We start from the raw sequence: 12,972 nt of genomic DNA, 5'->3' as shown, positions 1-12,972 counted from the left end.
AAACAACAGTTGGAGAGTTTAGGCTGTGAATACGGACAGTAAAACCTGTGTTACAAGGATATGTTAAACATGACCCACAGGTGTTACTCAAGCCAAGATGTATAATGTAAAGCAGTATTGCCTACCAGGAGGACATGCAGAAATAAGTGCCACTGTATTGGAATTAGAGAATCTTGGCATTATTTGTTCAGCTCATAGCCCATTTAATGCTCTGTTATGGCCAGAGAAAAAGCCTGATGGTACCTGGAGAATGACTGTAGATTATCAAGAACTAAACAAAGTAGTGCTTTCTTTGCATACAGCTGTGCCTTCAGTTCACAATTTGATGGATCAGCTGATGACTCAGTGGGGGGGGGCTTATCGATATGTATTGGACCTTGAAAATGCTTTTTTCTCTATTCCAATCTTGCTTGATAGCCAAGAGCAGTTCACCTTCACCCGGGAAGGAAGATGGTGGACCTTTCAAGTATTGCCCCAAGGTTATCTGCATAGCCCAACCATCTGTCATGGTCTGGTGACTTGAGACATAGCCAAGTGGACAAGGCCCAGCACAGTTACAATGGTTCACCACATTGATGAGATGTTACTAAACTCTGATTCTCTTGCAGATTTAACCCAGGCAGCTCCAACACTGCTACGTTGTTTGGAACAATGTGGGTGGGCCATGAACACAGCCAAAGTGCAAAGACCTTGGCTGTCAGTCAAATTCCTGGGAGTGGTCTGATTGGGGCACTTCTCCTTAGCCAGTCCAGGAAATGATGAAGCCAATGCCTTGCCTAAGTGTTCTGGCTGCAGGCCCTGCACCAGAGTTGCATTATCGGTGTGTCAGCCTACTGAGTGTGCATTGAACTTCCCATCGTTGTGACTGCAGGATTCGCATGGAGGATCACACCAATGGTGACTACTAACTGCTCATATGTGGCTAATAGTGAAAAGAACAGAACTAAAAGCTTTAAGGCATACTGAACAGTCAATAGGTTATGTAAATTTAAAGGTCATTTATCCTCAGTAAGTGAACATCATGGAAGATTTCGAACACATAGATTGTAGGGCAATGGACCCTGAACCATTGGATTGTTGGGAAAGTAGAATAATTTAATCATCCCCTTTGCCTTACGTCTGATTGGGGGTGGTGGGGAGCATTCTTTGAAAACAAGTTGTGTGTTTGTGGAGTTAGTGCGCATGCACAGCACCTTGGCTGGCATCTGCCTCAGGTATCTGCTACACGCAGCCGTGCTCTCCAACTTACGGCTTCCAAGGACCTTTTTGGCAGTTACCTAGCTCATAAGCCTGCATGTGAGGGGCCTGGGAACCCAGCCTGGTGTGTGAAGGTTTTGTGACCCAGTCTGGACAATGGGCTTGAGGGTTCTGTGAACTCCAGACCCAGCCTTAGCTCAACGGTATCCTATTGTTCATGAATATCAGGATTTCTTTATCTATTCACTCATTGACAAACATTCAGGTTGATTTCATATCTTGGTTATAGTAAATAATGCTACAATCCTTAAAGAAGATTTATAAAAGAAGGAGATATGTCAAGTCAAGTTCAATCTCTGCCACAATATATCATGATGGAAGAATAAATTAGAAAATATGCTGGGGTCAAAATTAAATATCAGTTAAGAGAATTTAATATTATTCTACATATGTACCTATGAGATTTTCATCTTTATCCCCTTTTATGCTAGGGGAAAGTATATGTGATTAAAAATACAGAGACTTGGTCAGTTGAAATAAACATTAAATTATCTTCTGGAACAACGTCTAGTGTGTTTGGGCTGCTATAACAAATACTGTAACCAGGATGGCTTATAAACAACTGAATTGTATTTCTCACAGTTTCCAAGGTTGGGAAGTCCAACATCAAGGCATCAGCAGATTAGGTGTCTGATGAGCGTCCACTTCATGCTTCAGAAAAGGCATCTTTTCTCTGTAACCTCACATGCCAAACGGGTAAGGGAGCTCTCTCCTGTCTTTTCTTATAAGGACACTACTCCCACTCATGAGGACTCTGTTCCCATGACCTAATCACCTCCCAAAGGCCCAATCTCCAATTACTAATACTTTGGCATTAGGATTTTATAAGAAATTTGGGTTGGGGACATAAACATTCAGTCCATTGCATATAGTATTAGTAAGAAAATAATGTGATTGTTTATAGATTCCAAAGACCTTAACAAATGTAATATCAGCTCCATACATATACAGTGAGATCTTGTTTTTGGCCATCAAAAGTAAGCAAGAAATGATGTCCAAGACATAGAAAGTATTGCTCCACTATTTTAGGATGAGACTCATGTTCTGGAAGGATGGCTTCAAGTAGGAAGATTTATGGGGGGTTGTGGAAAAGGAGAGGACATGATGGACCAGAAGGAGAGACAACCAGAAGGAAAGACAGGACTTTCAATCTGTCTGAAGATAAAATGAAATTTTATGTGTATTTGTGTTGGGTGTCTCCGGCAGCTGCATGGGACCCCAACAGGTTTTTCCTTTCCCTAGAAGGTTGGGGCCAAAAGAATTGCCCTTTCTTCCCCCCAGGAAGCGGGGCAAAAAGAGATTCCAAGAGATGGGTGAGCACGCCACTGCTCTCCTGGATAGGGAACAAACACATGCACATGCAGCGGGGGTTCTGTCAGGCAGTTCCATTTATTGTAACACAAAAGATCATATTTATATGCTTAGCAGGTGGGGATTTCCAAGCTTAGGTCAATCCTTGAAAAGGTCAAATGTGCACGTGCCTTGCCTTTCTATGCGTAGCCCTCCCCCTTAACTTCCCTTGGGTGCCACCTTTTATCCGTTTAGGCCATCTGTTGTTTTTGCTTAGAAAAAGGGTGCAGTCCCATATATTTGTGATTACATAACAGTGAAAATCATTTTATTTCCAGTTATGGACTTTACTCAAGGCTCTTATGACATTGCTGTCGTAAACGAACTCTCACATATGCATTCTGAAGTCATTGAAAGTGTTTAAAGAAAATTATAAAAATGGCAAAGTTTAGATTTGTGTTTTAAAAGCTTTATTCTGGTGTCAGAGTGGATAATTCATGTATTTTGAATAAGTAGACATTGAAAGCAGGAAAATTGGTAAGAAATCAAACTGAACAATTCAGGAAGGAAATAATGAGCTCAGAATTAAGGCACCAGTATTGCAAAGGAAAGGATGGAAATAAAAATCCTGTCAAGTTGGATCACTAGGATTTATAAGTAATAGGCTATAGAAATTTGAATAAAATATATCTAAAATTATTGTATGGGTCACAGGGTAGAAGAAAGCACTGCTTATCATGATAAAGAATACACGGGAAAGGAAATATTTGTGTAAGAAAGAAGTACAGTTTTGTTGAGCAATCCAGTATTTATTTTGTTTTTAAGTATTTGCTAACTACCCAAATATAAGCATTCTTTTAATTACTGGAGGAAAACAAAACAAAAAAGAAACATAAGTATGCAACTCAGGTTAGAATTATAAATCTTAAATGCCTCTGCTAGAATAGGGAGTTTCTCGAAATCAATGCCAAAGAAGAATATGTGACAAGAAACTGAATTAAAAGGAGCAAAAACTGAAATTTGGGAAAATCGTCATTAGGAAGTTTAACAGAAGAAAAGTTGATGAAAAGAGATTGAGGCAATGAAGCAGTGGTAGGAATAATTCAGCTGCATAAAATTTTAAGTTTTGAATGTGCTGCTAATTTACAAGTTTTAAAAATGCAGGTATAAGGAGAACAAAAATAATGATGGAATCTATCAGGACTCTTGATTGCCAGCCTCAGAAAAAGACGAGGTATTTAAAGAAATAGAGAACATCAGAAGTTCAGAGCACAATAGAGAGGCAGTCAGGTGCCACCAGAATAACATGGTATTCGACAACAGGAACAAAAGCCATGCGCCCATGTAGTGGCCTCCAGAATGGTTTGCCCCTGCGATGTCTTGTCTTCTGAAACTTCCACCTTTAATTCTCAAATTTCAAAAAGTCCCTGAAGAAAGACTGGTTGCCCATCCCTACAACACATGCCTGCCTATGACTGTGCTCAGAAAGGGAGCTGGAAATACTGGCTTCCTGCGGTTCTGAGGCAGCACTGCCCCCGCTCATTACTACACACAATAGGAAACTCCACAAAAGAGAGGGGAGGGAGATAATGTATCCGGAGAAACCCACAACACGCTGAGTGTCTGTAGCGTACCACACACTGAGCTAAAGGATTGACATGCATGTTCTGAGGATTACCGCAATTTATGTGGCTTTATTATTTTCAATGTACAGAATAGGAAACTGAAGTTTAGAGGATTAAATTCTCTCTCTAAGGTCACACAACTTATAAATGCAGCCAGAATGAGAACTCAGCAAGTTCAGCTTTGTATACAAATTTGACCAGATTTGGGCATGTGTGATTAACTTGCCTCAGATAATTCAACTAGTTAGAGACTTAATTATAACTAAAAACTGTAGTTGATACCAGTATCGGGAGGTATATAATAAAATGTTCTTTCCCAAGTCCTTGGAAATAATGAGAATAAGAATTAGCACTGAGAGTAGAAGTATTATTTGAATATGTAACAGATCAGGACATGAATACGTAACAAGATATTGAGATTTTCTTTAGCATTATAATTCTGGTAGAGACCAAAATTATGAGGTGAGGAGGCCATAAGTTTATCACTCAATTTTAATATTTATATATATATAGATACATATCTATCTATCTATCTATCTATCTATCTATCTATCTATCTATCTATCTATCTATCTATATAAACAAAGTAAAAATGTTGACCAAAAAAAGATTAAATAGGGGGCATTTATTTGGAAAAGGTAGTTTAATGTTTAACACTTATATCTCCTGCTTTTTGCTGGGGAGTGCAGGTGTGTGCCTCCTTCCTTCCTGTTTCCAACCAAGTCAGAGGAGAAAGGGGACTTAAAGAGAAACAGGAAAGCATGACCTGTGTTTGTTGGAGACCGTGCAGAATGGAGATTAGTGGACCTCTTTCTGAAGCAGTTTACACATAAGGGACCTGATGTGGTCACCTGTGATAACCAAGGCAGAGAGAAGAACCTGCCCTTCCAGATTTTAACAAGATTGTGTCTGGTTTTCCTAAGATTCAAGTGGATCCTATGAAAAGTAGCTGAGTTTGAATTACTTAGAAACAAACTGCCAATGTGAGTCCCATATCAGAAAGACTACAGGGGAGTGTAAAAGAAAGGTGACCGCAGAGAAAGTGAGCCACTTGTATCAGAAAGAAACGGAGCAGAAGTTTCCCAGGAGAGCCTTCAAAAATTCCCAAAACAGTTTCTTTCAATGAAGCAGAACACTGAAGAAGTCTCCAGAGTCAGATTTCAAGCATAGTCTTCTTATGCCTCCCTCTCTCTACTTTGTTTTATTATTCTAAGACCTGGAAGGAAAAGTAAATGAGGAGAGAGGTTAAAAGTGAATTTCACTTTTATACAATAGTGATAAATATAATAATCTTGCATGACCTACTCTCTCCTCATTTCAGTCTTACAAAACTAAGCCAGGAACAATTGAAACTTGAACATGAGACTTGATTGTGCTTCTTTAATGTATGAGAATGATAGGGTTGGCTAGGAAACAAAAGTCAGCAGAAAAACTAAGGGATGTGCCTGAGGTTTTGAGTCATGGAAGGATGATTTGACAGAGCACACTGAAACAAAGAGTGAGAGCAACAGAAATTAAAGGTGACCTGCTATCTTAGTATTCCGGAGTATTCAATAAATCAACTTTAAATGTGAAAGAGCACCTGAAAAAGGCAAACTATCTGGGAAGTATGACTGCAAATATATTGAATTAATAAACATTTCTAAAGAAAGAATAGGCCAGCAATGGGGAATGAAGATGGACATCCGTGGAGGGAAACCCTGGCAAATGATATTAGAAGACATTATGCCTAAGAAGACGAGAGAGAAAGATGGGGTAGGGGTGGGGAGCATAATCGAATAGAGAAGTGACATAATGATATCTAAATATTATTATGTGCCTCCCATGTGGGAGGCACTCTGCTAAGCCTTATGAGGAAGTCACTACTTTTAAACCTCTGGGAAGTAACACAAAGTAATCATTCCTATTGTACAAAATAAGAAACTGAGTCATAGAGAGGTAAGACAACTTGCCCAAGGTCATAGTTAGTAAATTTCAGCAGAGATGCATACAAGACTATAATAATTAAAAATTTAATTGTTGGAACAAAATACAAGTACACTAGGCCTTAAGAGGACAGGATAGAGACACTGAATTTTCCTAAAGAAGAATTTAGATTGGCCTTTTGGCCGATTGTGTTAAATCAAGCTAACCTAATTTTTCATTTCACTGAATCTGTCAGAAATTAAGTCTGATCTCATTAATGTTGTCTAAGCTGAACGCATTTGGGGGAAAAAAAAAAATAACTCTATTAAGCCATAAAGACACAATTAGTGAAATGTGTTAGATGTGATTATATTTTTACAAACATACCAAGCTTATAGATTCAAATGAATATTGAACTTTCCACTATCAACTTTGGAAGAATAGGCCATATTGTAATGAAGCTTTTCTTGTTGAAAAGTTTTTTTTTTTTTTTCTTCTACTCATTTTGAATTTAGCTCAGAGTAGTTTTCAAGGCATATCAAAAGTATCTGTCTTTCTAGACAAATAATTTTATTTAACGGAAAATTATGTTACCCTATTTAATAACCCAGAGTTGTCCCTCAGTGCCTTTGGTATGCTTCTTGGAATCAAGTCTATTTTATAATTACAAAACTATGTAAATATTGAAGGCATTTCTAAGACTGATTTGCTCTTTCTGAAGACATTTTTAAAAAGGAATATTTCACAAATATTTTGAACAATGGTAGTAGCAATTATCAGTAGAGGCTCATAGACTACTAGGTAATTATTTAGAAAAGATAGCACTCAGAATATATTTGAAATAATATCAACAATGGAATTTTATATTTATACTCTAGCAATACTTTACTAATTTAATAATAGTAGATGCACACTTATATGTCTAGTTATAAAGGACTGATTTGAATCAATAGCCTCAATATATTAATAGAATTAAACCAGACAAATTCTCAACTGCAGGAAAAAAAAAAAAAAACAAAAACGAAACCTTTTACACTATTATGCTGTCTGTGGAAATACTTATATTATACACAATTGCCAGCAATTTGACGAAATGTGAAACTATCGTAGTTTTATTTATGACTATTTTGTAAACATTGTATGACCATTTTAAAAAAGAAAAGAGTGACACATGGAAAGCTGAATGGCAGGAAATGCATCAAACATTTAAAAGGTGGTTGGTTTAGGTGGTAGATTTATGAATAACTTTTCATTTCTCTCTTTTCCTTTCTTCAGTTTTCCCCATATTTTCAAATTTTTTAACGTATTCCAGCATCATGTACTACAAAAGTGATAAAATATTAATATTCAATATCTGAATAAAGGTAAAGAGAACATAATTACACATGGCTGTGACTGCCAGGAGGTGGGAAAATTGAGGACCACTTCAGACGTTGCCTACCACAGCCTGTCCTCTGGCCCCCATGAGTCATGTCGCTCCCATATGCAAAATATACTCACCCCTTTACAAAATTTTCAAAGTCTTCTTCCATTATGGTATCTGCTTAAAATCCAGACTCTCATTTTCTATACCAGGTCTAAGTGTGAAAGAAGCTCCCTGGTTCCTTACATACTTCTTCCTGAATACACTTCCACCTGATCTCTACCAGCGAAATTAAAGAGACAACTTACCTACCTTCTCATCCACTCCAAAAATGATGGGATAGACAGAAGATAACTGTTATAAACATTCTTGTTTAAAAAGGGGAAAAACTGGAGACACTAAGAAATCACTGATCATACCAATTTTGGAATACAGTAAGGCCAACGTTGGAAGTTTCTTGAATAGGTTGCAATTTCCTGGAATAATTCTCCATTGCTTTTGTGTCACCCTTTGGAATTTGGTTCTGCTCTCTGGGTTCCCTCCTTTCCTATCTTCCTTCAGCATGTGTTTACTGCTGAGCAACTCTTTCAGCCTGCTTCCTGCTGGTGTAATTCAGAGGATCCAAAGGACTTCCTTCATTCTGTACGGTTTCTGTCTCAGTAAAAATGCTGGTGGTGTTTCTGCATATGCAATTCTTACAAGAAATTTGTGAGTTCTCGGTGAATCTTCTTGGGGACCGCTCCATTAAACAAAAACCTCAAATGCATACCTTTTTGAGATAAACACCTCTTTAGCTTGGTGTTCTTCTAAGGAACTGTGCCTTTATCCAGCCCTAATGTTTGATTTAGAGGATTTATAACGTGTACCTTTGAAATCTTTAGAGGATTTTCTTTCTTCAGCTTTATCTTTAGACCGTGTTTTTCTTCCAGGGCCCTGGATCTGAACTTTGCCTGGATATGATCTTTTAAATTAAGTCATTTCTTTAGCATTATATACTATCTGATGAGGCTGAGAATTTTCAAAACTGTTAAGTATGACTCCTTTTTATTAAACAGCTCTTTCTTCAATTTATCTGTCTCTTCTCGTATTTTACTATATAAAGCAGGAAATCAGGTGACATCTTCAGGACTTTGCTTTAAAATAATAGATAGATCATCCAGTTCATTAGGCACATTCCTAATTTACTACCTGCCATATAAATTTTATAATACTACATAATAAGAATTGCTTTTGCTACCACATCAATAAAATATTAGTTACTGTCCTTTAAGCCCTCACAAGCACTTTTTCAAGGCTAAAATCCACAGAGTGTTCTAGGCACTTTGACTTTTTGCAAACACTTTCCTAAAAGCTTATCATCTAATTCTAAAGCCATTTTCACATTTTAGATATTTGTTACCGATACTTATGGGCACCAAAATATGTATCAGTATTTATCACTACATAAAAAATTAGAAGACTACTTTTAGTATCTCACAGTTTGAGTAAGAGAAGGTCAGAAATCCAAGTGCAGCTAGTGAAACTGCAGAATTTGGCACATACCAAGTCCATTAGAGCCTCTACACCACAGCCAGTAAAACTCTAGCATGGCTTCTACCAGCATAAGGCTGTGTCCCCATGATGATCCCAGTCCTCCTTCACCACCCAGTTAAAGACTTGCCTGAGAAAGCAATAATATCAGAATTTACCATTTCTTTTAGCCTCCACCTGAAAATAGGCCCCTGATATTTTCTTAGAATATTTACTTAGAAGGTCTTATAATCATGAATTCTTTCCCTGTCCCTTTGAAATATGCACGCATCTCCTATGGCTCAGAAGCGTCTCTCTGAAGTACTTGAAAGCCATTGCTTAGAAATGTAATCATGAGGAAAACTTGGACCCTGTCTCCCAGCCTTTGTGGAAGAACAGAATCCTGCCCTCAATAATTTCCAGCTAGCTACCAGACACAGCTGATTTAATCACATTGACACCAACCAATTTTTGTAACTGTTCACTTCCCTGACTCTCCTGGATCCCTGTGCCCCCAACTCCCAATTTACCTTTTAAAATGCCCAATCACCTATACACTAATTGGAATGGAGCTTGGCTCTTTCCTTTACTGTCAGTAGTTACTAAATAAAAATCTGTTTTCACTGTTTCAACCAATGTCTGGATGTGTTTATCTCTGACACTTGGCTGGGTACCTCTCATACCGTTCTCTCATGAAGTTGCAGGCAAGGGTGGCCTAGGGCTGTGGTTTCATCTGGAGATTCTGCTGAGGAGGGTAGATGTGGCTTGAGTCCAAGCTTACTCATTGGTGGATCTTATTTCCTTGCCACATGGTCGTCTTGGTCTGGATGCCTCATTACATGAGATTTGGCTTCCCCTAGGGTGATCAATTTAAGGAAAAGCTAGAGAGTATCTAAGGGCACTATTGTGTTCCCAAGACAGAAGCCACTGTCTAATTTCAAAAGTAGCATTCCAACTCTTCTGCCATATTCTGTTACAAGTGAGTTAAAAGTCCATATTATGCTCAAGAAAAGAGCATGAACACTAATGGGTGGGTGTCACTGAGGATCTTCTTTGAGGCTGGTTACCACTCTGACTTCTCCATCTAGTGAATTCACTTCTTGTATTGCATGTGTGAAAAACATTCTGAATCGCTTTAATGTAGTTCAGAATCGCTGGAGCTTGTTCCCCAAAACAATTAAGTAACAAATCCAAGCTATGCCATATGTTTACACCATAAATAACCCACCCATGTGCTCAAACAAAATGATATATACCAGTAAAAATTAAAAAAACAAACTTATAATAATTTTGGTAGCATGTTAATTAGTTCATTTTTTTGTCTGCTCCCCATCCTAAAAGACATGTAGTATTATCTACCTTTTTAAAATTTCATTACCTTTCTTTTATTTTAAAAAAAATACCTTTAGAAAAACTAAGTTCAGCAGGGTTTATTTGAGCAAAGAAACATTCATGGATCATGTAGCCCTCAAAACGAGAGAGGTTTGGAGAGCTCCACCTAGGAACATGGGCAGGCAATATTTATAGATGGAAAAAGGAAGTGACATATAGGAACAGTTTGATTAGTTACAGCTCAGCATTTGCCTTATTTGGGCATGGTGTGATGAAGCATTTCCCTTAGATAAATAAACATGGTCTGTTCGGTTGGCAGCCTATGATTGGCTGAAGCTCAACTACTATAATTTGTTGAAACTCAGCTATTTGTTACAAGAACAAATTTGTAAGTTAGTTTGAAGTTTATTTAAATACTAAGTTAGTATCTTAGTCCATTTTCTTTTGGTATAACAAATTACATGAGACTAAGTAATATAGAAACAAAGGAAGTTTATTTAGCTCATGATTCTACAGGCTGAGAGGTCCAATATCATGTGGTCACATCTAATGGGCTTCTGGTGAGAGACCTTTGCTATTTCACAGTGAAGTGAAAAAGCAGAGAGGCATGTGAGCATGTGCAAAATGATCAAACATGAAAGGCAGAATAGTTTTATAATAATCCTCTTTCACAAGAACTAATCCAGTCTCATAAGAACTTACTGAATTTCACAAGAAAGATGTTAATTCATTTTACTGACCTTATTACCTCTTGAAGTTCCTACCTCTGAACACCATTACATTGGCAATTAAATTTCAACAAGTTTTGTTGGGGGCAAACCACATCTAAATCACAGCCTTCTTTATTTGCCCCTCCCCCAAGAAAATCTAATTTTTTTTTTCCCCATGCAAAGTACAATCATCCCATAGTCCTAAAAGGTTCAACTTATTCCATCACCAACTCGAAAGTGCAAAGTCCAAAGTCTCATCTGAGACTCAAAGCAAAATGCTTCCAGCTGTGAGTCTGTAAAATCAAAAACAAGTTATCTACTTCCAAAATACAAAGGCAAGACAGGCATGAGTAAACACGCCCATTCCAAAAGGGAGAGGCAGGCAAAAAAAAAAAAAAAAAAGAAGAAGTAGCAGTCCCCAAGTAAGTTCAAAACCCAATAGGATGAACAACATTACATCAGAAGGCTCCAGAATAGTCTTCTTGGAGTCCATGTTCCTCTTCCTGGTAACATTGGTGTGGGATTTGGGCCCCCAAGGCCTCAGGCAGCCCTGACACCATGGCTTTCTTGCACTCAGTCCACCTTTCACTTCTCATAGGTTGGAGTCACATGCCTACAGTCTTCCCAGTCTTCCCATAATTGATTCTACAGTTCTGGAATCTCAGCAGCAGTCCTGCTCCCACAGATCCATTGAGGACTCTCTGCAGTAGCCTCACTCACAGCTCCACAAGGCATGGTCCTGGCAGCTCTGATCTCACATTTCTGCTCAGCATTGCCATAATAGGGCCTCTATGTGGTGGCTCCACCTAAGCAACAACTCTGCTTGGGCCGCCAGGCTGTCTGATACATCCTTTAAAATCTAGGTAGGGAAAACCATGCCTCTATAGCTCTCGTTTTCTGCAAACCTGTAAAATTAACACCATGTGGATGCTGCCAAGGCTTATGGATTTTATCTTTTGAAACAGTAGTCAAGCTTCACCTGGCCCCACCTGAGGCATGGCTGAAGCAGCCAAGGAGTACTGCACTGGGGTGCAGGAGTATCACCTTTGACAAAGCCCTAGGACATAAACACAGTACAGCCAAGTTCTTTGCAACTGTATAAAAATAAAGACATCTACTCTATTTTCCAATAAGATATTTCTCTTTTCCATCTGAGACCTCATCAGTATGGCATTTACTGTTCACATTTCTATCAGTGTTCTGGTAAAACAACTTAGGTAATCTTCAAGGAGTTCCAAATTTTTCATAGACTTTTTGTCTTCTGAGACCTCACCAGAATTGCCCTAATGTTTCACTTATGGAAATATAGGTTTTTTCCAGCATTTATTTAAAAACTGGCACAGCCTCTGTTTATTTCCCTGTTTCAATGCTGCTTCCACATTTTCAGGTATTCATTATTAGCAATAACCACACTTCTTGGTACCAATTTTCTCTCTTAGTTTTTTTCTCTTGCTATAATTGAACACCTGAGACTGGGTAATTTATAAAGAAAATAAATGTATTTATTACAGTTATGGAGGCTGAAAAGTCCAAGGTCACAGGGGTGCTCTGATGAGGGCCTTCTTGCTGGTGGAACTCTCTGCAGGGTCCCAAGGCAGTGCAGAACAGCACATGCTGAGGGAGCTCATGAGAGAGACAGCCAAACTGGCTTTTATGACAGACCCGTTCTGCTGAAAACTAATCCATCTCTCTATTAACTCATTAATCCATTAACCCATTAATCCATGAATTCATAAATGTAGAACATGCATGACCCCATCACCTCTTACCACTGTTACATTGGGGATTAAATTTCAGTATGAGTTTTGGTGGGGGAGAAACTACATTCAAACCATAGCAGTGGGGTTGTAGCTCATTGTGTACAAAGGCAGCTTCAGGACACATTTAATTTAATTTAACACTTTTATTGGGAGTACATTGATATCTCACTACAGATTTAATTGTATAGAACATAGGCCCAATATCTTGATAGCGGGAATTT

Source organism: Cynocephalus volans, chromosome 2 (genome assembly GCF_027409185.1).
Source record: "Cynocephalus volans isolate mCynVol1 chromosome 2, mCynVol1.pri, whole genome shotgun sequence".
Lineage (NCBI taxonomy): Eukaryota > Metazoa > Chordata > Mammalia > Dermoptera > Cynocephalidae > Cynocephalus > Cynocephalus volans.
The sequence above is the reverse complement of the archived record's forward strand: the minus strand, read 5'-3'. Positions refer to the sequence as shown.